General features: G+C 39.2%; 1 protein-coding gene across 3 annotated transcripts in view; it reads right to left on the reverse strand.

Annotated features, from left to right (window-relative positions):
- The window catches only part of LOC128689513 (zinc finger protein 84-like), a 73,399-nt gene that overhangs the window by 46,965 nt on the left and 5,705 nt on the right, over positions 1-20,729 (reverse strand). For all 3 annotated transcript variants that reach the window (XM_070086481.1, XM_070086482.1, XM_070086483.1), the window contains exon 2: positions 8,308-8,496. The gene's annotated coding sequence lies outside the window, so the exon portion shown is untranslated. The remainder of the gene's footprint in view (positions 1-8,307; positions 8,497-20,729) is intronic.

Raw genomic sequence — 20,729 nt, forward strand, 5'->3', positions numbered from 1 at the left:
GTCGTATATTACGTTAATATACACATTTTCATTAACCCTTTATCGTGCTTGGCCGGGAAAATTCGGTATTAATTACGTGTTTTGGGGGCGTGTCATACTCCGTGCCCCGCGCGGCCAGCTTCCCGTTCTTTAGTTCCAACCAATCACAAGCCTTCCCCGAGTCTCTTCAGCTAAGTACAGTTCGCTTCTGCCGCCTTCCCATTGGTTGAGAGATCAAAATATAAACACTGGTGGCTTGGCTCCGCCCACACACGCATTTTTCCCTCCACCCTTACTAATCTACTCTTGGATTATACATTCTACAATGTCGGTAAGTACTGATTGTTGTGTTTAGTGCTTACATGAATAGTTTAGGCATATTTTGATATATACCTAAAGTCCGTGTGAAGCATAATATGAGTTTACCTGGAGTTTACCTGGAGAGAGTTCCGGGGGTCAACGCCCCCGCGGCCCGGTCTGAGACCAGGCCTCCTGGTGGATCAGAGCCTGATCAACCAGGCTGTTGCTGCTGGCTGCACGCAAACCAACATACGAGCCACAGCCCGGCTGATCAGGAACTGACTTTAGGTGCTTGTCCAGTGCCAGCTTGAAGACTGCCAGGGGTCTGTTGGTAATCCCCCTTATGTGTGCTGGGAGGCAGTTGAACAGTCTCGGGCCCCTGACACTTATTGTATGGTCTCTTAACGTGCTAGTGACACCCCTGCTTTTCATTGGGGGGATGGTGCATCGTCTGTCAAGTCTTTTGCTTTCGTAGTGGGTGATTTTCGTGTGCAAGTTCGGTACTAGTCCCTCTAGGATTTTCCAGGTGTATATAATCATGTATCTCTCCCTCCTGCGTTCCAGGGAATACAGGTTTAGGAACCTCAAGCGCTCCCAATAACTGAGGTGTTTTATCTCCGTTATGCGCGCCGTGAAAGTTCTCTGTACATTTTCTAGGTCGGCAATTTCACCTGCCTTGAAAGGTGCTGTTAGTGTGCAGCAATATTCCAGCCTAGATAGAACAAGTGACCTGAAGAGTGTCATCATGGGCTTGGCCTCCCTAGTTTTGAAGGTTCTCATTATCCATCCTGTCATTTTTCTAGCAGATGCGATTGATACAATGTTATGGTCCTTGAAGGTGAGATCCTCCGACATGATCACTCCCAGGTCTTTGACGTTGGTGTTTCGCTCTATTTTGTGGCCAGAATTTGTTTTGTACTCTGATGAAGATTTAATTTCCTCATGTTTACCATATCTGAGTAATTGAAATTTCTCATCGTTGAACTTCATATTGTTTTCTGCAGCCCACTGAAAGATTTGGTTGATGTCTGCCTGGAGCTTTGCAGTGTCTGCAATGTAAGACACTGTCATGCAGATTCGGGTGTCATCTGCAAAGGAAGACACGGTGCTGTGGCTGACATCCTTGTCTATGTCGGATATAAGGATGAGGAACAAGATGGGAGCGAGTACTGTGCCTTGTGGAACAGAGCTTTTCACCGTAGCTGCCTCGGACTTTACTCTGTTGACGACTACTCTCTGTGTTCTGTTAGTGAGGAAATTATAGATCCATCGACCGACTTTTCCTGTTATTCCTTTAGCACGCATTTTGTGCGCTATTACGCCATGGTCACACTTGTCGAAGGCTTTTGCAAAGTCTGTATATATTACATCTGCATTCTTTTTGTCTTCTAGTGCATTTAGGACCTTGTCGTAGTGGTCCAATAGTTGAGACAGACAGGAGCGACCTGTTCTAAACCCATGTTGCCCTGGGTTGCTATATTCCTCCATTTTAGGTGCCTTAAGTTGAAATCCCCCAGGAGCAAGATGTTGGGTGCAGGAGCTGGAAGGTTTTCCAGACAGTGGTCAATTTTTAACAGCTGTTCCTGGAATTGCTGGGATGTTGCATCCGGAGGCTTGTAGACTATCACAATGACTAGGTTTTGGTTCTCGACCTTTACTGCTAAAACTTCCACTACATCATTTGAGGCATTTAGCAGTTCTGTGCAAACAAGTGACTCTGCAATGTACAGGCCAACCCCCCCCTTTTGCCTGTTCACTCTGTCACATCTGTATAGGTTGTAACCTGGGATCCATATTTCATTGTCCAAGTGATCCTTTATGTGGGTCTCAGTGAAAGCCGCGAACATTGCCTTTGCCTCTGCAAGCAGTCCACGGATGAAAGGTATTTTGTTGTTTGTTGCTGGCTTTAGACCCTGTATATTTGCAAAGAAGAATGTTATCGGACTGGTGGTATTGTTGGTACTGGGGGGGGATTTTTTTTCCGGCATTAGTATCTGTATCTGTTGGTTTGGAGTGGAGGCCATCGACTGTGGTTCCACTCCAGGAATGACTGGATTTGGTGTACGATTTCTGCCATTTCCTGCCAGTTTTTTTTCCTTCCTGGCACTAAAAAACCTCTCCCTCTTGAGTGGCTGTGGCTACCCAGGTTTTCCCATGAAGTGCAAGCATTTTATACCGAATTATTTCGGTCTTGCCCGAGTTTCCGGGAATGTCCAATTTTAGTCAAATAAATATTTATAAACAAATTTCAATTGCATATATGAACTCTGTAGTGGTCTGGATCTATACAGGAGGTTTCTATTGTCCTTCCAGATCAATGAGAAGTTGTTTTATGGGGAGCAGTCCACCAGCAGGTCGAGGTATGTCTGCGTTTCTGAAGAGAGTGACTCAGAAGCAGAGGTAGATGAACCAGAATTGCTGGATAGTGGTGATGAATACTTGCCACCGGATGCACAGGTGTCAAGTGATGATGAGGAGGAAGAAAGGCCAGCCAAAAAACAGAAATTAGTGAAGAAAAAGTAAGGTATTACGATTGCAACTATTGCAGCCACTCGAAGAAATTGGTCACATCCTCATTCCAGTGTTCTGTATGCAAAGTAAATCTGGATAAAGAGTGATAGAAATTGCTTCAGCGACTACCATACCATCAATTAGCAATATAGAATAATTGGTCATCCAAATGAATCTCAGGAATATAGGGATTGAAAGTTGCATCCCTTTGCAATTTGTCATTGTTGAGATTTGCTTCCTTTTTATATTTTTGTAACAATTAAAAAATGTTTTGATTCAAGTTCCATTTATGTTTTTTATATTGTCTGTTTGTATATTAAATTTAAAAAATTGTTTTGGTGTGTTTTATTAACAATTGCAAGTTTGCAACATAAAATTTTTTAATCCCTTTGTCGGGCCCAGCCGAATATTTTCGGTCTTCGGAGATTAGCAATTGCTCGAAAACTAACCATCAGAAATCAATTTATATGGGATCAGTGACCTTGTATTGAGTTACTCTATCCACCATAGGGAGTTCAGTTCGAATTTCAAATTTTCGGACCCCTTGCACGATAAAGGGTTAATCCATTTATGATATTTTTTCAAAATTATATAATAAACACAATACATAACATATAAAGATGATTAATACACCCCACAGTAGAATAAATAAACATAAATATGAGATGTGGTAGCCAGACGACTTGCACAAGTGATGGCAAGAATAACTCTTTCTCTAGTCCAACATAAGAGAAAGTGTGTTACTGGGGGTAACTGTAGAAAATTATTCCTATCGTATGCCTTCACTCAGAGCATCATTTCTTCAAAAACTGGTGTTACATGAGAATGGGAATGTTCCTCTTTATTTATTCTACCATATCAACGTAGAGACAACATGTACACAGTGTAACTTGTACACTTACATAGTTTTTAAGATGAGGTATGATAAAGCTTATGGAGCAGGGAGAGGGAGGACCCAGTAGCAGTCAGAGAAGAGGCAGAGCCAGGAGTTGCAACCACAATTAGGCAAGTACCAACCAGACGTGTTCGCCTGGTTTGTTTACAAAACTCATGTATGCCTGGCTTGCTTACCTAACTCCACAAGTGTCCTCATGCACTCATTCTCTCTGTCTCTCATTTATTCATTTTACCTCGTTTACTCACCTCTGACCCTACATTAAGACTACGAATATTTTAACATAAGTATTGAGTTAACTGTACATCATGTTATCGCTCTGGGACGCTTAAATGTCACAGAATATTATGTGTGGGTGGGTTGGCCTGGTATGGTAGCCCGGCTGACTACCATACATACCACACTTGATTTCTTACAATAAATACTACTCATCTCACCCTAGATTAAGACTACAAATATTTTAAGGTAGGTAATGAGTGTACTATATGTGTACTTTACTTTTTATTGTTTTTTAATGCCAAGTTATATTGGTAACTTAATATATGTTAGTGTAAACTTGTTATTTAGTATTTCTATGCATTTATAAATGGGAAAAATTGTGTTTCACTTTATGGCGATTTCCGCTTTACGGCGGTAGCCTGGAACCTAACCTGCCGTATAAGTGGAGTCCTACTGTACTATGGAGGTGTGGTAGCCGGGTGGAGGGAAAACATTACGTCACTCCCCTTAATACATATCGCTTTTGTTTACAATTCTCGGCATGAATTATTCATTACTTCTCCCTTTGTTAATGACAGCATCTAAAGGTAGTTGTTAGAAACGATTAAACTCAGTGAATATGGTATGCCGATGGTAATAATATGGCTCTGGGCCACATTAAATATCGTGTGGCTATGTAGGTAGGTGTAGATATGTAGCCCAGGTGGACTACATACCTACATTATTATTATAATTGATACTTATACTTATGTGTACCTGTACCTAAGTAAACTTACACACTGTGCTGGCATGCAGTGTGTCTTATTAATCTTGAAGATGCCATATTAATAATGATAATAATAATAACACACAATAATAATCACTCTGAGGAGCATTAAATATCGTATAAAACATTAATATAGACATTTTGCTTAATCCATCTAAATACACCCCACAGTAAAATAAATTAATATACATATGAGATGTGGTAGCCAGGTGACTTGTAGGACTTGTGGTAGCCAGGCAACTTATAGGACTTGTGGTAGCCAGGTGACTTGTAGTCCAACGTCAGAGAAAATGTGTACATTAAAGAGGTTTTTGTGGCATTTATGGATTTGGAAAAGGCATATGGCAGGGTGGATAGGGGGGCAGTGTGGCAGATGGTGTAGGTGTATGGTATAGCAGATAGGTTACTGAAAGCAGTGAAGAGTTTTTATGAGGATAGTGAGGCTCAGGTTAGAGTATGTAGGAGAGAGGGAGATTATTTCCCAGTAAAAGTAGGCCTTAGACAAGGATGTGTGATGTCACCGTGGTTGTTCAATATATTTATAAATGGGGTTGTGAGAGAAGTGAATGCTAGGGTCTTGGCAAGAGGTGTGGAGTTAAAAGATAAAAAATCAAACACAAAGTGGGAGTTGTCACAGTTGCTCTTTGCTGAATATCTTGCTGTCAGTTTTGTCAAGGTTGGGAACCAAAGCAATCATAGTACTAGGGGGAGAGAACACAACAATCATAGTAATAGGGGGAGAGAGCACAACTTTGTAGTAGCCACAGCCAGTGGCCAGGCTTCAAACACCTTTTATTGTACAACAATAAAGGAATGGAACAGACTACCCGCACATGTCAAAGCCAGTCATAGCATGAACCAGTTCAAGAAGAGTGCCAAAAGGTGTCTGATGAATGTAGCTACAGAAAGGGAGGGGAATGATTTTTTTTATTTTTTAGTGAACACACGAGTAATTTTACCTTATTCCTAGTAATGATCCTCGTATTGTAGATAGTCATAATGACCTTCGTGTAGTAGATAGTCTCTTAGTATATTAATAAGATGTTATCTTCATTATAGAATAATAAGAAAATATTATAACCTTTATATTATAATAATAAGGTAAAAGGACCCCAATGGAAATAAGTCACTCTGTCTGACTTTTTTGGGTTATCCCAGGTTCTCTACACATATGCTATGTATGATAACCTATGTAACTGTATTTGTGTATACCTGAATAAACTTACTTACTTACTTACTTATTACCATACATAGCAGCATATTGACAAATTAGACATATGCAACACTTGGGTATTCTTTTCAAGATTGATGGACTGACCACATCGACTCAAGGCTGAGGGAATGATTCCCTCAAACTCCTCCTGTTCTTCACCATTCTCCTTTGTATGGACTGATGAAGCCACTGTGTGGCAAAACGTTTCCTCATTAAGATACCCAAGTGTTGCACGTGTCTAATTTATCAACTTCTCTGAACCATTCATCTACATAGCAGCATATGTTTGGTGAACCTAGGTCAGACAGACTTATTTCCATTAGGGTCCTTGTACCCTGTACCATATGGTATGATGTACCATATTATACCATTGTACCATATGATACCATTGAATGATATGGCACCATTGTACCATATGCTAGCACTGTACCATATGGTTCAAAACCATAGAATTCCTCTTCAGATCCACTTCCATCAGTCTTAGAACTATAAGTTGGGAAGAGGAGAGTCAGAATTCGCCCGGGGAGTGAGAGCTTCCTTACCACCAGGCATGGTGAACAAAGCTACTTTGGCAGCATTCCCACAATGCCATGCGAGCGTCCAGATTTTTTCTATAGTGCACACACTGATCACCCAGACCCATTCTCTTAGATGTAGGCCTACCAGCCTTATTGAGCTAAATTTGAGGCCGCTAGAATTTTGGTGTAGCTCTACAGTTTGGACCCACAACTCAAAGCCATAGAACTACGGCACAGACCCTGAAAGGGTTAAGTTAGTCTTAAATTTGCCCAAAATAATCTGCACATTAAGGAGTTTTCTGCATAAACATCTAAAAGTTATTCACATTTGTACATTGTATCATGCTGAAATAAATTATTATTATTATTATTATTAATCCTGAAGAAAACCATCAAAATTCTAATTTCTGGCAATCTGAGGTGGTCTGAAACTGACCAAAAACATCTACATTCCAACCAATAACCTCCACCCATACAATCCACTCATACAACCCACCCACACAAATTATCCCCATGGCACACATCATTTCCCTACTACCTGAAGCCCACACCTTGCCCAGCCCTACTACCTGAAGCCCACACCTTGCCCAGTCTTTCACCTTAACACGCCACTCACATACCTAATCACTTAAGTCATCCATGACTCTCATCACTGCCTACACCAACCACACTTTCACCCACAAAGCTGCCCATCATCCAATCACCACCCACCCAGACATTCATCATGCAATTAACACCAAACCCAATCACCTATCATCCAATCACCATCCACCCATCCAATCACCACCCACCAATCACCCACTCTGGGCCACTGGCAACCACACCTTTCACCTGCTCCAGTCCCCTACATCTTCAAGCATACACAGCCCCACTCTCACACCTTACTCATGCTTTTACAGCTCACTTGTAGCCACCCACAACACTCATCACTGCCCACACCAACTTCCCCCCCCCTGCCCCCACACACACACACACACACCCATCCAGTCACCCACCACCCACAGTGGGCAATTTACACTGCCACCCACAGTCACATCACACTATCTCGTTGCTTCCAGCCTCCACATCCCACCACTACCCAGCATCCTCCATCTCTCAACACCAGCCTCCAACTCCTGCCCCCACACATCCATCATTTGATCTTCACCTCCCACAACAGCACTGCCTTAATCCCCACCCCTTGGTCCTCCACCCCCACATGGAACCCCAACCATTCTAACACCTCCCGTGTACAACCCAACCACCCTAACCTTTCCTTTATAACTCCCATACACATACCAGTGAGACAAGTATCTGTGTCTGTGAGCAGAGTTGTGGTTGTAGGATCTTTGACACACATCACATCAGCTTTCAATTACATTATTATTATTATTGTTGTTTATAATTTTGAGATTTTTTATTACACACTGTTTTCAGGAACATAACTACTGTGTTATCCATTACCTGGAGTATACCTGGAGAGGGTTTCGGGGGTCAACGCCCCATGGCCCGGTCTGTGACCAGACCTCATAGTGGATCAGGGCCTGATCAACCAGGCTGTTACTGTTGGCCACAGGCATCCTAACATAAGAACCACAGCCCAGCTGGTCACGTACTGACTTTAGGTGCCTGTCCAGTGCCTTCGTGAAGATTACCAATAGACCCCTGGCTATCCCCCTTATGTATGCTGGGAAGCAGTTGAACAGTCTTGGACCCCAGACACTTACTGTGTTGTTTCTTATCATGCTAGTGGAACCCGTACTTTTTATTGGGGGGATGTTGCATCATCTGCCGAGTCAACTGAACTACCAAGATCAATGTTAAACTAAGTAAATTGTGACAAAAGTGCAGAAAAATTAAAAAGAATATGTATATACATAATAAATGTAAATTCAAAAAGCTTTTGCTGAATAAACATTCTTAATACCTGTTGGCCTCTGGGAGGCTGAGTCTTATGTCTTGCATTTGTGTAGCTTAACTATCTTAGCTGATGGCTGAAGTGCCCCTTGGGCCATCAGCTCTTCTTGTTGACATAGAAGATCATTGTCCGTTTCACTCACACGAGGTCGTCTCAACATTGTGCGTCCGAAACATACACAACAGTTGGTTGGTGAAGCTAAAAAAAAAAGTTATACAAATTACTTGTGGAAGTTAATTAAGAAGGCAAAAATAGGAGTAAAGTGAGCATCTGAACCATTGCATAAACACTGGAAGAATTACCAACAATATGTTAAGCACAATGACACACAAGTAACTAAGGAGACATTTTGTGCAGCATATTTTGTTCTGCATGACCATTATCAAGTCATAAATAATACAGGGACACAGAACATACATAAACCTAACATAAAGGTAATGTAAGGAGCAATAAGTTGAACCAGTCAATACAGGTTTATGTAATTCCTTTCAGAGAAATGGAATGGATGGGGCTTAAACCCAGGCAAGTGAGTGCTAAAACTCAAGAGGCTTAAACCCAGGCAAGTGAGTGCTAAAACTCAAGAGGCTTAAACCCAGGCAAGTGAGTGCTAAAACTCAAGAGGCTTAAACCCAGGCAAGTGAGTGCTAAAACTCAAGAGGCTTAAACCCAGGCAAGTGAGTGCTAAAACTCAAGAGGCTTAAACCCAGGCAAGTGAGTGCTAAAACTCAAGAGGCTTAAACCCAGGCAAGTGAGTGCTAAAACTCAAGAGGCTTAAACCCAGGCAAGTGAGTGCTAAAACTCAACAGGCTTAAACCCAGGCAAGTGAGTGCTAAAACTCAACAGGCTTAAACCCAGGCAAGTGAGTGCTAGAACTCAAGAGGTCATGGGTTCAAGCCTCCACTCTGATTTGTATGCTATCATGTTATGACTTCATGAGCCCTTTCAGAGGCTCTTACCACATTCAGGGCAACAGCACAAAATTTAGGAACATCTGAACAAACATAAGAACATAAGAAATAAGGAACACTACAATGGGCCTACTGGCCTATGCAAGGCAGGTCCAATTCTCCCACCAGCTTAAGCCAATGCCTTGACGTAGTCAGGTAAGTCATGTCATGGCATCCAACCCAGTAGCACAAGCTAGTCAGGTCCAACTCACACCCACTCATATATTTATCCAAATTATTTTTAAAACTCCACAATGTCTTAGCTTCTATGACGATACTCGGGAGTTTGTTCCACTCAACCACAACTCTATTACCAAACTAGTGCTTTCCTATATCCTTCCTGAATCTGAATTTTTCCAGTTTAAAACCATTGCTGTGAGTCCTGTCTATGTCAGATATTTTTAGCATGCTATTTACATCCCCTTTATTAATTCCTGTTTTCCATTTACACACCTCAATCATATCCCCCCTAATTCTATGCCTTTCTAGAGAGTGCAGATTCAAGGCCCTCAGTCTATCCTCATAGGGAAGATTTCTGAAACATGGAATCAACTTTGTCATCCTCCTTTCTACATTTTCCAGTGCATTTATATCCATTTTATAATATGGTGACTAATCTAAATGAGGCCTAACCAAAGACATATAGAGTTGAAGAACAACCTGAGGACTTCTATTATTTAACCCTTTCAGGGTCCAAGGCCAAAATCTGAAGTGGTGCCCCAGTGTCCAAGAATTTTCAAAAAAAAAAAAATTTTATTTTTTCTTATGAAATGGTAGAGAATCTTTTTGTGAATGTAATAAAACAAAAAGTACGAAATTTGATGGAAAATTGACGAAATTATGCTCTCGTGAATTTTGATGTGTCAGCGATATTTACGAATCGGCTATTTTGCCGACTTTGACTCCCATTTTAGGCCAATTACATTATTCCAGTCGACCAAATTCTCAGCTATTTCACTAGTATTACTTCTATTCTATCGATTGAGCACAAGAAATCACCAAGTCAACTGTTTCAACTACAAAATAGTGACCAGAAATTGGTAATTTGGCCAATTTAACACAAAGTTCAAAATATTCCAATTTCAAAATAGGGTCCAGAATAAACAATGTAGGTATTCCTGGCACTAAACTAACATTTCCTCTGTTCATTAGTTATGTTTTGAGGCTTTACAAATAAATTCCATTTTGATTTTTTATTCACATAATGAATTTTTATTCACACCAAAAAATAGAAGATTTACTGTTATGCAATATTGTAATAATTGTATAAATATCATCACCACATTTGTGAATGTATATTAGACCCATCAGCTGGCGTGTATTAGACGTGTGAGGTCGTTTGTTTACTCTTGAACATCGACAAAAATTTAACATTTCCGCCACTTTGAGCTCAATTTCAAGCCATTTCCAGTGCTAACACCAATCAAAATTATCTCTATTTCTGTAATATGTCTTCCATTCTATCAAATGAGACCAAGAAATCACAAATACAACTATAAAAAACATATGAAAAAACACTGCAAAGTCGCTGTTTTAATCGAAAATCATGGTCTCAGTTTTTTTTCTCTCATTATACACAGTGTGCTGCAGGATTTGTTTTATGTGGTGCACACATACCACATAGATGTATTCTCTCATATCTAGGCCCAAATTTACCACTCACAGTTTATCAGAGTGAGCTGAGCTCATGACGTAGATCTACGGTTTGGACCCTGAACGTAAAGCCGTAGATCTACGGGACGGACCCTGAAAGGGTTAAACTTTTTGCTATAAAGAAAAGGATTCTGTTAGCTTTATTGCGAACACTAATGCACTGTTGTCTTGGTTTCAGATTACTGCTAACCAAAACTCCTAAATCCTTTTTGCGATATGTAATATTAAGATCTACATTATTTAACCCTTTGAGGGTTTCGGCCGTACTAGTACGGCTTACGACCCAGGGTTTTTGACGTACTAGTACGCCTAAATTCTAGCGCCCTCTAATCTAGTGGGAGAAATCTGGTAGGCCTACATATGAAAGAATGGGTCTATGTGGTCAGTGTGCACAGTATAAAAAAAATCCTGCAGCACACAGTGCATAATGAGAAAAAAAAAAACTTTGACCGTTTTTTGGGAACAAAACAGCGACTTTGCACTGTATTTTCGTATGGTATTTATTGTTGTATTCTAGTTTTCTTGGTCTCATTTTATAGAATGGAAGACATGTTACAGAAATTGAGATGATTTTGACTGGTTTTACAATGAAAAGTACCTTGAAATTGAGCTCAAAGTAGCAGAAATGTTCGATTTTTACCAAAGTTCAAAAGTAAACAAATCATGCCAAGCATCCAATACATGTCAACTGGTGAGTCTAATATTCTTTTGCAAGTGTGCCAATATTATTTATACCATTTTTTACACTAATGCAGTAGTCTGCATAACAGTAAATCTTCTATTTTTTGTGAGAATAAAAATTCAAAGTGGAAAGCAAAAGAATGTAAGAGGGGCCTTGAGATGTGACTAATGAACAAAGGAAATGTTATTTTAGTGCCAGGAATATCTTTCTTGTTTATTCTGGACCCTATTCAGAAATTGGCATCTTTTGAAATTTGTGTGAAATTGGCAAAATTGCTAAATTCTGACCACTGTACTGGATAGTTGAAATTGGTAAATGGATGGCTTCTTGCACTCATTTGATAGAAAAAAATGGAGTTCTAGCAAAATATTCATATTTTTTGTTGACTAGTGCAGTGGAATTGGCCGAAAATGGGGCTCAAAGTGGGCAAAATCGCCGATGCGTAAACATCGCTGAGACCGCTAACTTCGCAAGAGCATAAATCCGTAAGTTTTCCATCAAATTTCATAATTTTGGTGTCATTATGATCGGGAAAAGATTCTCTATCTTTTCATAAGACAAAATTATTTTTTTTGTTTTTTTAAATTTGGCCGACCCTAAGAACGAGTCTCGGAGAGGGCCTGTCGACCCTCAAAGGGTTAATTTATATGTGGCATGGTTATTTTCCTGTCCAACATTTAGAACTTTGCATTTGTCTATATAACTGCATCTGCCACTTCACCGACCACTGCATCAGTCTATTCAAATCGTCCTGGAGTGCTCTAATGTCCTCAATAGAATGGACAGCCTATTTTGGTGCCATCAGCAAATTTACTTGTGTCACTAATTATTCCCTCATCTATGTCGTTTATGTAAATTGTGAACAGCAAGGGGCCCAACAATGACCCCTGTTGAATACCACTTTTGACGTGCCCCCAACTGATTTCACCCCATTAATGCAAACTCTGCTGCCTATTTGACAACCATGCCTCTACCCAGGAAAAAATTTCTCCTCCTCTTCCGTGTGCCTTAAATTTTCTCAACAGCCTCTGATGTGGAACTCTATCAAAAGCCTTACTGAAATCCATATACACAATATCCTATTCATTACCATGATCTACCTCCTCAAATACCTTAGCAAAGAAAGTTAGTAAATTCGTAAGACAGGAATGCCCCTTTGTAAAACCATGCTGAGAGTCATTAATCAATTTACACCTTTCAAGGTGGGTACGAATTGCCTCAGCAATTATTGATTCCATAAATTTACCAACTATGGTAAAGGACCTGTCACCTGCCTTGTAAATAGGTATTATATCTATGCATGCAGACATGACAACCTAAACAATGTGTTCCAGTCAACCAAACTTATAGCTATTACACTGTACTCTTTCTATTCTATTTCACTTACCCAATAAAGTGATCAAGAATCATTAATTTGGCAAAGTTCACAAAAAATTTAAAAATTACCAATTTATAAACAGAGTCCAGAATAAATAATGTAGATATTCCTTGCATTAAAAAAAACATTACCTCTGCTCATTGGTTTATGTCCCCAGTCCTCCTCCATATTATACAGCACAACGCCCGTGTCCACTGATTCGGTATCTGCAGTTTCAGATATCCACGGTTTACTGTGGCTCAAAAATATGCCTTAATTTTGCACAATAATGGACCCAAAGCACAAAAGTAGAGAAGTTAGCAGTTCTTCTGCACCTATGAGAAGCCATGAAAAAGTGATAATTCTCCAATTATTGAGCATAATTTATCAATTAAACTATAACAGGTATGTATAGGACTTACATATAGGGTTTGCTACTATCTGCGATTTCAGTATCCATGGCAGGTCCTTGGAACGTATCCCCTGCAGATACAGGGGTCGTATTGTACTTGTTTTCCATTTTTAATTTTTATTCACACAAAAAATAGAAGATTTATTGCTATGCAGACTGCTGCATTATTGTAATAATTGTATAAATAATGTCAGCACATTCCTGTATGTGTATTAGACTGACCAGCTGAACACACATTGAACAAGTGACGTAATTTGTGAACAGCCTCTCATCACTTACCAATGTACTCATTTACCGACAACTCGAAGTTACAACGGGCTCTCTGACAAGTCTGTATTGTATGCCATACAAGAACTTGGGTCATGGAAATGGGCAGCACGGCATCTCAGCATCAAGCATTTCAATCTCATTCCTACAGCCACTCAGTCCACTAGCTTTCACAGTCTACAAAGCTACATATTTGTACTTTATTGTGCACCCCATAGTACAAGACTTTATTGTGCACCCCATAGTACAAGATAGAGTTAAAAGTGCAGCAGCACATGGAAGGGGAAAAACAAGAGGAAAATGGAAGAAGTACAAAAGAAATTCATTATAACAGTGTTAGCTGGTGTGTTCATCTGTGTGTTTACATTGTTTGCACCTCTTGCTGCAGCTTAAGAAATCATTAAACTCAGTGAACAAGGTATGTCGATGGTAATAATAATCATAATTAATGGTGTGCCCATGTTTCCAGTGTTTATACAGCAATATCTGTAATTCCCCCCAAATTTACACTTACACCCAACCAAATGACTGTAAAAATAAAATTCCTAATATAGCTATTGCCTATTAAATCTTAAGTTAGTCCTGAGTTTGCCTAAGATACTCTTCTGGTACATGAGCTTTAATAGAAAAAATGTATCATGCCAAGACAAATCCAGTCCCATTACTAAATCTACCATTTGTAATATTATTATATGATCTGTACTACCTAACTATTTTAATCCTTAAACTGTCCAAACGTAGATCTACGTCCACGTGCGGGGGGGCTCCGAACTCAAATCTACATTTTTTTACATGCTTTCAAATGGGAAAAATCAAGGTCGGAGCACCACGCACAAGAATGTAGATCTACGTTTGGACAGTCTAAGGGTTAAATCTAACTATGTACGTACCTCATCAGATATGTATCTAATTATGTATGTATCTCATAGTATGTCCAAATGTACCGCTCCAAAATTTATATCAATATAGAGTAAGAATTTAGTATTAGTTTGCCCAAAATGCCTAGGGATGCTAGTGGCCTTCTTCATAATTAATATTTTATAACATGTAAACAGCACATTGTAAGCTTTACAAGGAAATAAATATTTGAACTGAATTTGAAGTAGCATCACTAAACTGTAGCAACAGGTTGGTGCGGCAACCCGGGAAATCTGAAATTATGCTAGCCAAAATTAGTGCCAGATTAAGCCCTTCAGGATTTCCGAAACACTAGTACGGCTTACGCACCAGGGTTATTGACGTACTAGTACACCTAAATTCTAGCGCCTTCAAATCTAGTGAAAGCTGGTAGGCCTACATATGAAAGAATGGGTTTATCAATCAATCAAGTTTATTCTCTATAAGGATTACAATGCGGGGTTTACAGATTTTGGTTATTATGTGGTTTACATGTAATAAAATACTAATTACAGAGGGGGCCACTAGAATACCTAGCATAGCTAGGCATTTTGGGCAAACTTAGATTAATTCTTAACCCTAAGTTATTACAAATTATGGAGTAAGTTGACTAAATACTAAGTGACTAAATACATACTAGTTTGTGAGTTTAGCAATGTGAATGCTTTTGTTTCGGCACAATACATAGTTTATATATTAGAGTATCACAGGCACAGTATAAAAAAATCCTGCAGCACACAGTGCATAATGAGAAAAAAAAAAAACTCCAACCGTGTTAATGGTTTAAAACAGCTACTTTGCAGTTTATTTTCATATGCTATTTATGGTTGTAATCTAGTTTTCCTGGTCTCATTTTATAGAATGGAAGACATATTACAGAAATTGAGATGATTTTGATTGGTTTCATAACGAAAAATTCAAAATGGAAAGCAAAAGAGATGTAAGAGGGGCCTTGGGACGTGACTAATGAACAGAGAAAATGTTATTGTAGTGCCAGCAATGTCTGTCTTGTTTATTCTGGACCCTATTTGGAAATTGGCATCTTCTGAAATTTGTGGGAAATTGGCAAAATTGCCAATTTCTGACCACTTTATTGGATAACTGAAATCAGTAAATGGGTGGGTTCTTGTACTCATTCGATAGAAAAAATGGAGTTCCAGGAATTGGCTGAAAATAGGGCTCAAAGTGGGCGAAATCGATGATGCGTAAACATCGTCGACACCGCTAACTTTGCGAAAGCATAATTCCGTAAGTTTTCCATCAAATTTCATACTTTTGGTGCCATTATGATCGGGAAAAGATTCTCTATCATTTCATATGAATTTTTTTTTTCCGAAAAATTTTCGACCCTGAGAAAGAATTTAGGAGAGGGCCTCTTGACCCTGAAAGGGTTAATGATGGCCAATCTGTATAAATACTTTGACTACTACTACCACTACTGTAAGTACAGTAGGGGCCCCACTTATACGGCAGGTTAGGTTCCAGGCTACCGCCGTAAAGCGGAAATTGCCGTAAAGTGGAACACCCTTTTATTCACTTATAAATGCATACAAATACTAGATAAGTTTAAACTAACATATATTAAGTTAGCAATATAACTAGGCATCAAAAACAATAAAAAAGAACAATACACACATAGTGCACTCATTACTTACCTTAAAATATTTATAGTCTTAATCTAGGGTGAGAAAAGTAGTATTTATTGTAAGAAATCAAGTGTGTTATGTATGGTAGTCAGCCAGGCTACCATACCAGGCCACCCCACCCACACATAATATTCTATTACATTTAAGCATCCCAGAGCGATAAAATGCATATAGTTTACTCATTACTTACCTTAAAATATTTGAAGTCTTAATCAAGGGTGAGATGAGTAGTATTTATTGTAAAAAATCAAGTGTGGTATGTATGGTAGTCAACCGGGCTACCATACCAGAACAACCCACCCACACATATATTCTATGATATTTAAGCATCCCAGAGCAATAAAATGTATATACAGTTCACTCAATACTTACCTTAAAATATTTGTAGTCTTAATGTAGGGTCAGGAGTAAGTAAATGAGATAAAATGAATAAATGAGAGAGAAAGAATGAGTGCATGAGAGAGGACAGGCGCCGAGTTATGTAAATAAACCAGGCGAAGGTAAGTTTTGTAAACAGTGTACACGTCTGGTTTGTGTACAAGTTACATTGTGTACAGGTTGTCTCTACATTGATACGGTAGAATAAATAAAGAAGAACATTCCCATTCTCGTGTAACATCATTTTGAGAAGAAATGACGCTCTGAGTGAAGGCAATGGAAATAAGTCACTCTGTCTGACTTTTTTGGGTTATCCTGGGTTCTCTACACATATACTGTTATGTATGATAATCTATGTAATTGTATTTGTGTATACCTGAATAAACTTACTTACATACATACGAAAGGAATAATTTTCAACAGTTACCCCCAGTAACACATTTTCTCTTATGTTAGATTAGAGAAAATGTTATTCTTGACGTCACTTGTACAAGTTATCTGGCTACCACATCTCATATTTATGTCTATTTATTCTATTGTGGGGTGTATTTATCATCTTTATATGTTATGTATCATGTTTATTATATAATTTTGAAAAAATATCATGGATGGATTAATGAAAATGTGTATATTAACGTAATATATGACATTTAATGAGACTCGATGATGATGATTATTATTATTTCTAATATGGCGTCACTTGTGCAAGTCGTCTGCTACCACATCTCACATTTATGTTTATTTATTCTACTGTGGGGTGTATTTATCATATTTATATGTTATGCATCGTGTTTATTATATAATTTTGAAAAAATATCATAGATGGATTAATGAAAATGTGTATATTAACGTAATATACGACATTTAAATGAGACTCGGTGATTATTATTATCATTACTAATATGACGTCTGGAGACATAAAACACTCTTACTGATTTTAATGTGTACCTGCATGCCAGCACAGTGTGTAAGTTTATTTAAGTACAGGTATACATAAGTATAATTATCAGAGAATATATAAAATATGAAATAACTTTTAAAAACACTTAAAATTTTGGAGTTTCCAGACATAATGGAGAGACTTAGTGCTTACGGATCTCACAGAGAATGTAAACAAACCGGGTGGGGCGCGGTGACCGTATTAGAAAGTCAGGTGGGGGAGCCGTATAGCGAGTTTTGGTCATAATTTGAAATGACCGTATTAGCGGAACGCCATAAAGCGAAACGCAGTAAAGCGGGGCCCTACTGTACTATTAACAATAATAATATTAAAATTATTAACTATAATATGTAATAATAAAATAAAAATAAGGATAAGCTTTTTGTTCAGATTTTTAACCCAGGGGTAGGCTTAGTATCCCAGGATAACCCAAGAGTCAGTGTGTCACTGATGACTGTGGCTTACTTCCCCAGGATGTCACCCACACCAGTCTAACACGCAGCTACCTACTTACTCTTAGGTGAACACTAAGACAGGAGGTGTAAGGTAACTAACACCCAGTTACCTACTTACTGCTAGGTGAACAGTGAGACAGCAGGTGTAAGGTAACACAAGCCTATCTGACGCTATCCTGATGCCAAATGACTTCGAACAGGCGATAAATGACATGCCCATGACAGGGCCAGACTCATGGAACTCCGTGTTCATCAAGAACTGCAAGAAGCCCCTATCACGTGCTTTTAACATCCTATGGAAAGGGAACATGGACATGGGGGTCGTCTCACAGTTACTAAAAACAACAGACATAGCCCCATTCCACAAAGTGGGCAGTAAAGCAACAGCAAAGAACTACAGACTGATACTGCTAACATCTCGTATCATAAAAATCTTTGAAAGGGTCCTAAGAAGCAAAATCACCACCCATCTAGATACCCATCAGTTACACAACCCAGTACAGCATGAGTTTAGAGCAGGTCGCTCCTGTCTGTCCCAACTACTGGAACATTACGACAAGTTCCTAGATGCACTAGAAGACAAAAAGAATGCAGATGTAATATACAAAAACTTTGCAAAAGCCTTCGACAAGTGTGACCATGGCGTAATAGCACACAAAATGCATGCTAAAGGAATAACAGGAAAAGTTGGTAGATGGATCTATAATTTCCTCACAAACAGAACACAAAGAGTAGTCAACAGAGTAAAGTCTGAGGTGGCTACGGTGAAAAGCTCTGTTCCGCAAGGCACAGTACTCACTCCCATTGTGTTCCTCACCCTCATATCTGACACAGACGGGGATGTAAGCCACAGCACCGTGTCTTCCTTTGCAGATGACACCCGAATCTGCATGACAGTGTCTTCCATTGCAGACGCTGCAAGGCTCCAGGTGGACATCAAACAAATCTTTCAATGGGCTGCAGAAAACAATATGAAGTTCAACGATGAGAAATTTCAATTACTCCAATATGGTAAATGTGAGGAAATTAAAACTTCATCAGAATATAAAACAAATTCCAACCACACAATAGAGCGAAAAATTAACATCAAAGACCTAGGAGTGATCATGCCGGAGGATCTCACCTTCAAGGACCATAACATTGTATCAATCGCATCTGCTAGAAAAATGATAGGGCGAGAACCTTCAAAACTAGGGATGCCAAGCCCATGATGACACTCTTCAGGTCACTTGTTCTATCTAGGTTGGAATATTGCTGCACACTAACAGCACCTTTCAAGACAGGTGAAATTGCTGACCTAGAAAATGTACAGAGAACCTTCACGGCACGCATAACGGAGATAAAACACCTCAATTACTGGGAGCGCTTGAAGTTCCTGAACCTGTACTCCCTGGAACGCAGGCGGGAGAGATGTGAATCTATTCCTACCTCATCTCCCACAACATACTCAACCCCTGCCAATTTGGGTTCAGGCCTAATAAAAATACTAATGATGCTATTATACACATGCTAGAACATATATAAACTGCAATAGAGAAAAAAGAAGTCCCACTGGGGATCTTCATTGACTTTCGTAAAGCTTTTGATACAGTTGACCATGACTTCCTCCACATAAAATTGTCGCACTATGGTATAAGAGGGCACTCCCTCAACTACCTAAAGTCATACCTCAGCAACAGAAGCCAATATGTGTACACAAATGGGGCAAACTCTTCCACACAGCCAATTACAGTTGGTGTCCCACAGAGAAGTGTCCTAGGCCCCCTTCTCTTTCTCATGTACATAAATGACCTACCAAATGCATCGCAACTACTCAAACCCACACTATTTGCAGATGACACTACATACATCTTCTCTCACCCGAGCCCAGTCACGCTAGCCAATACTGTAAATACCGAATTACGGAAAATATCTACCTGGATGAGGACTAACAAACTCACTCTAAACATTGACAAAACCTACTTCATTCAGTTTGGTAACAGAGCTACAGATGTCCCTCTTAACATAATGATAAATGGATCACCTATCACAAAACTCACAGAGGGAAAATTCTTAGGAATCCACCTTGATAATAGACTCAAATTTCAAACACATATACAACAAATTTCCAAGAAAATTTCCAAGACCGTAGGCGTACTATCGAAGATACGGAACTATGTTCCACAGTCAGCCCTCCTAGCCCTATATCACTCACTTATTTACCCCTATCTCACCTATGGAATTTGTGCATGGGGCTCAACAATAAACCATCTCAGACCACTAATTACCCAACAAAAGGCTGCAGTCAGAATAACAAATTCCCACTACAGGCAGCACACTCCACCAATATTCAAAACTCTAAACCTACTCACCATACAAAACATCCATACTTATTACTGCACCTACTACATACATAGAACACTTAACTCAGATATAAACCCTCCCCTCAAACGTCTCCTTACCAACCTCAACAGAACACTTGACCATAACACAAGGCACAGATCACTCTTTGATGTTCCTCGTGTCCATCGCACGCTATGCAAAAACTCGATGCACATAAAAGGCCCTAAAATCTGGAATTCATTACCTGTGAATATAAAAGAAACACTGTCTGTATATAAATTCAAGTCTCTTCTCAAAAATCACTTACACACCCACAACTAAATAAATACTGAATAATTGTATCTCATAAATTGTATCTCATATATGTATCTGATTACTGTATCTCATAAATGTCAACCTGCGACCCAATCAAACTTTGTTACTATTTAACTTCATTACCTAACAGAATACTCCATTCTACTGATTACACAGCAAC

This window comes from Cherax quadricarinatus, chromosome 18 (assembly GCF_038502225.1).
Source record: "Cherax quadricarinatus isolate ZL_2023a chromosome 18, ASM3850222v1, whole genome shotgun sequence".
Classification (NCBI taxonomy): domain Eukaryota; kingdom Metazoa; phylum Arthropoda; class Malacostraca; order Decapoda; family Parastacidae; genus Cherax; species Cherax quadricarinatus.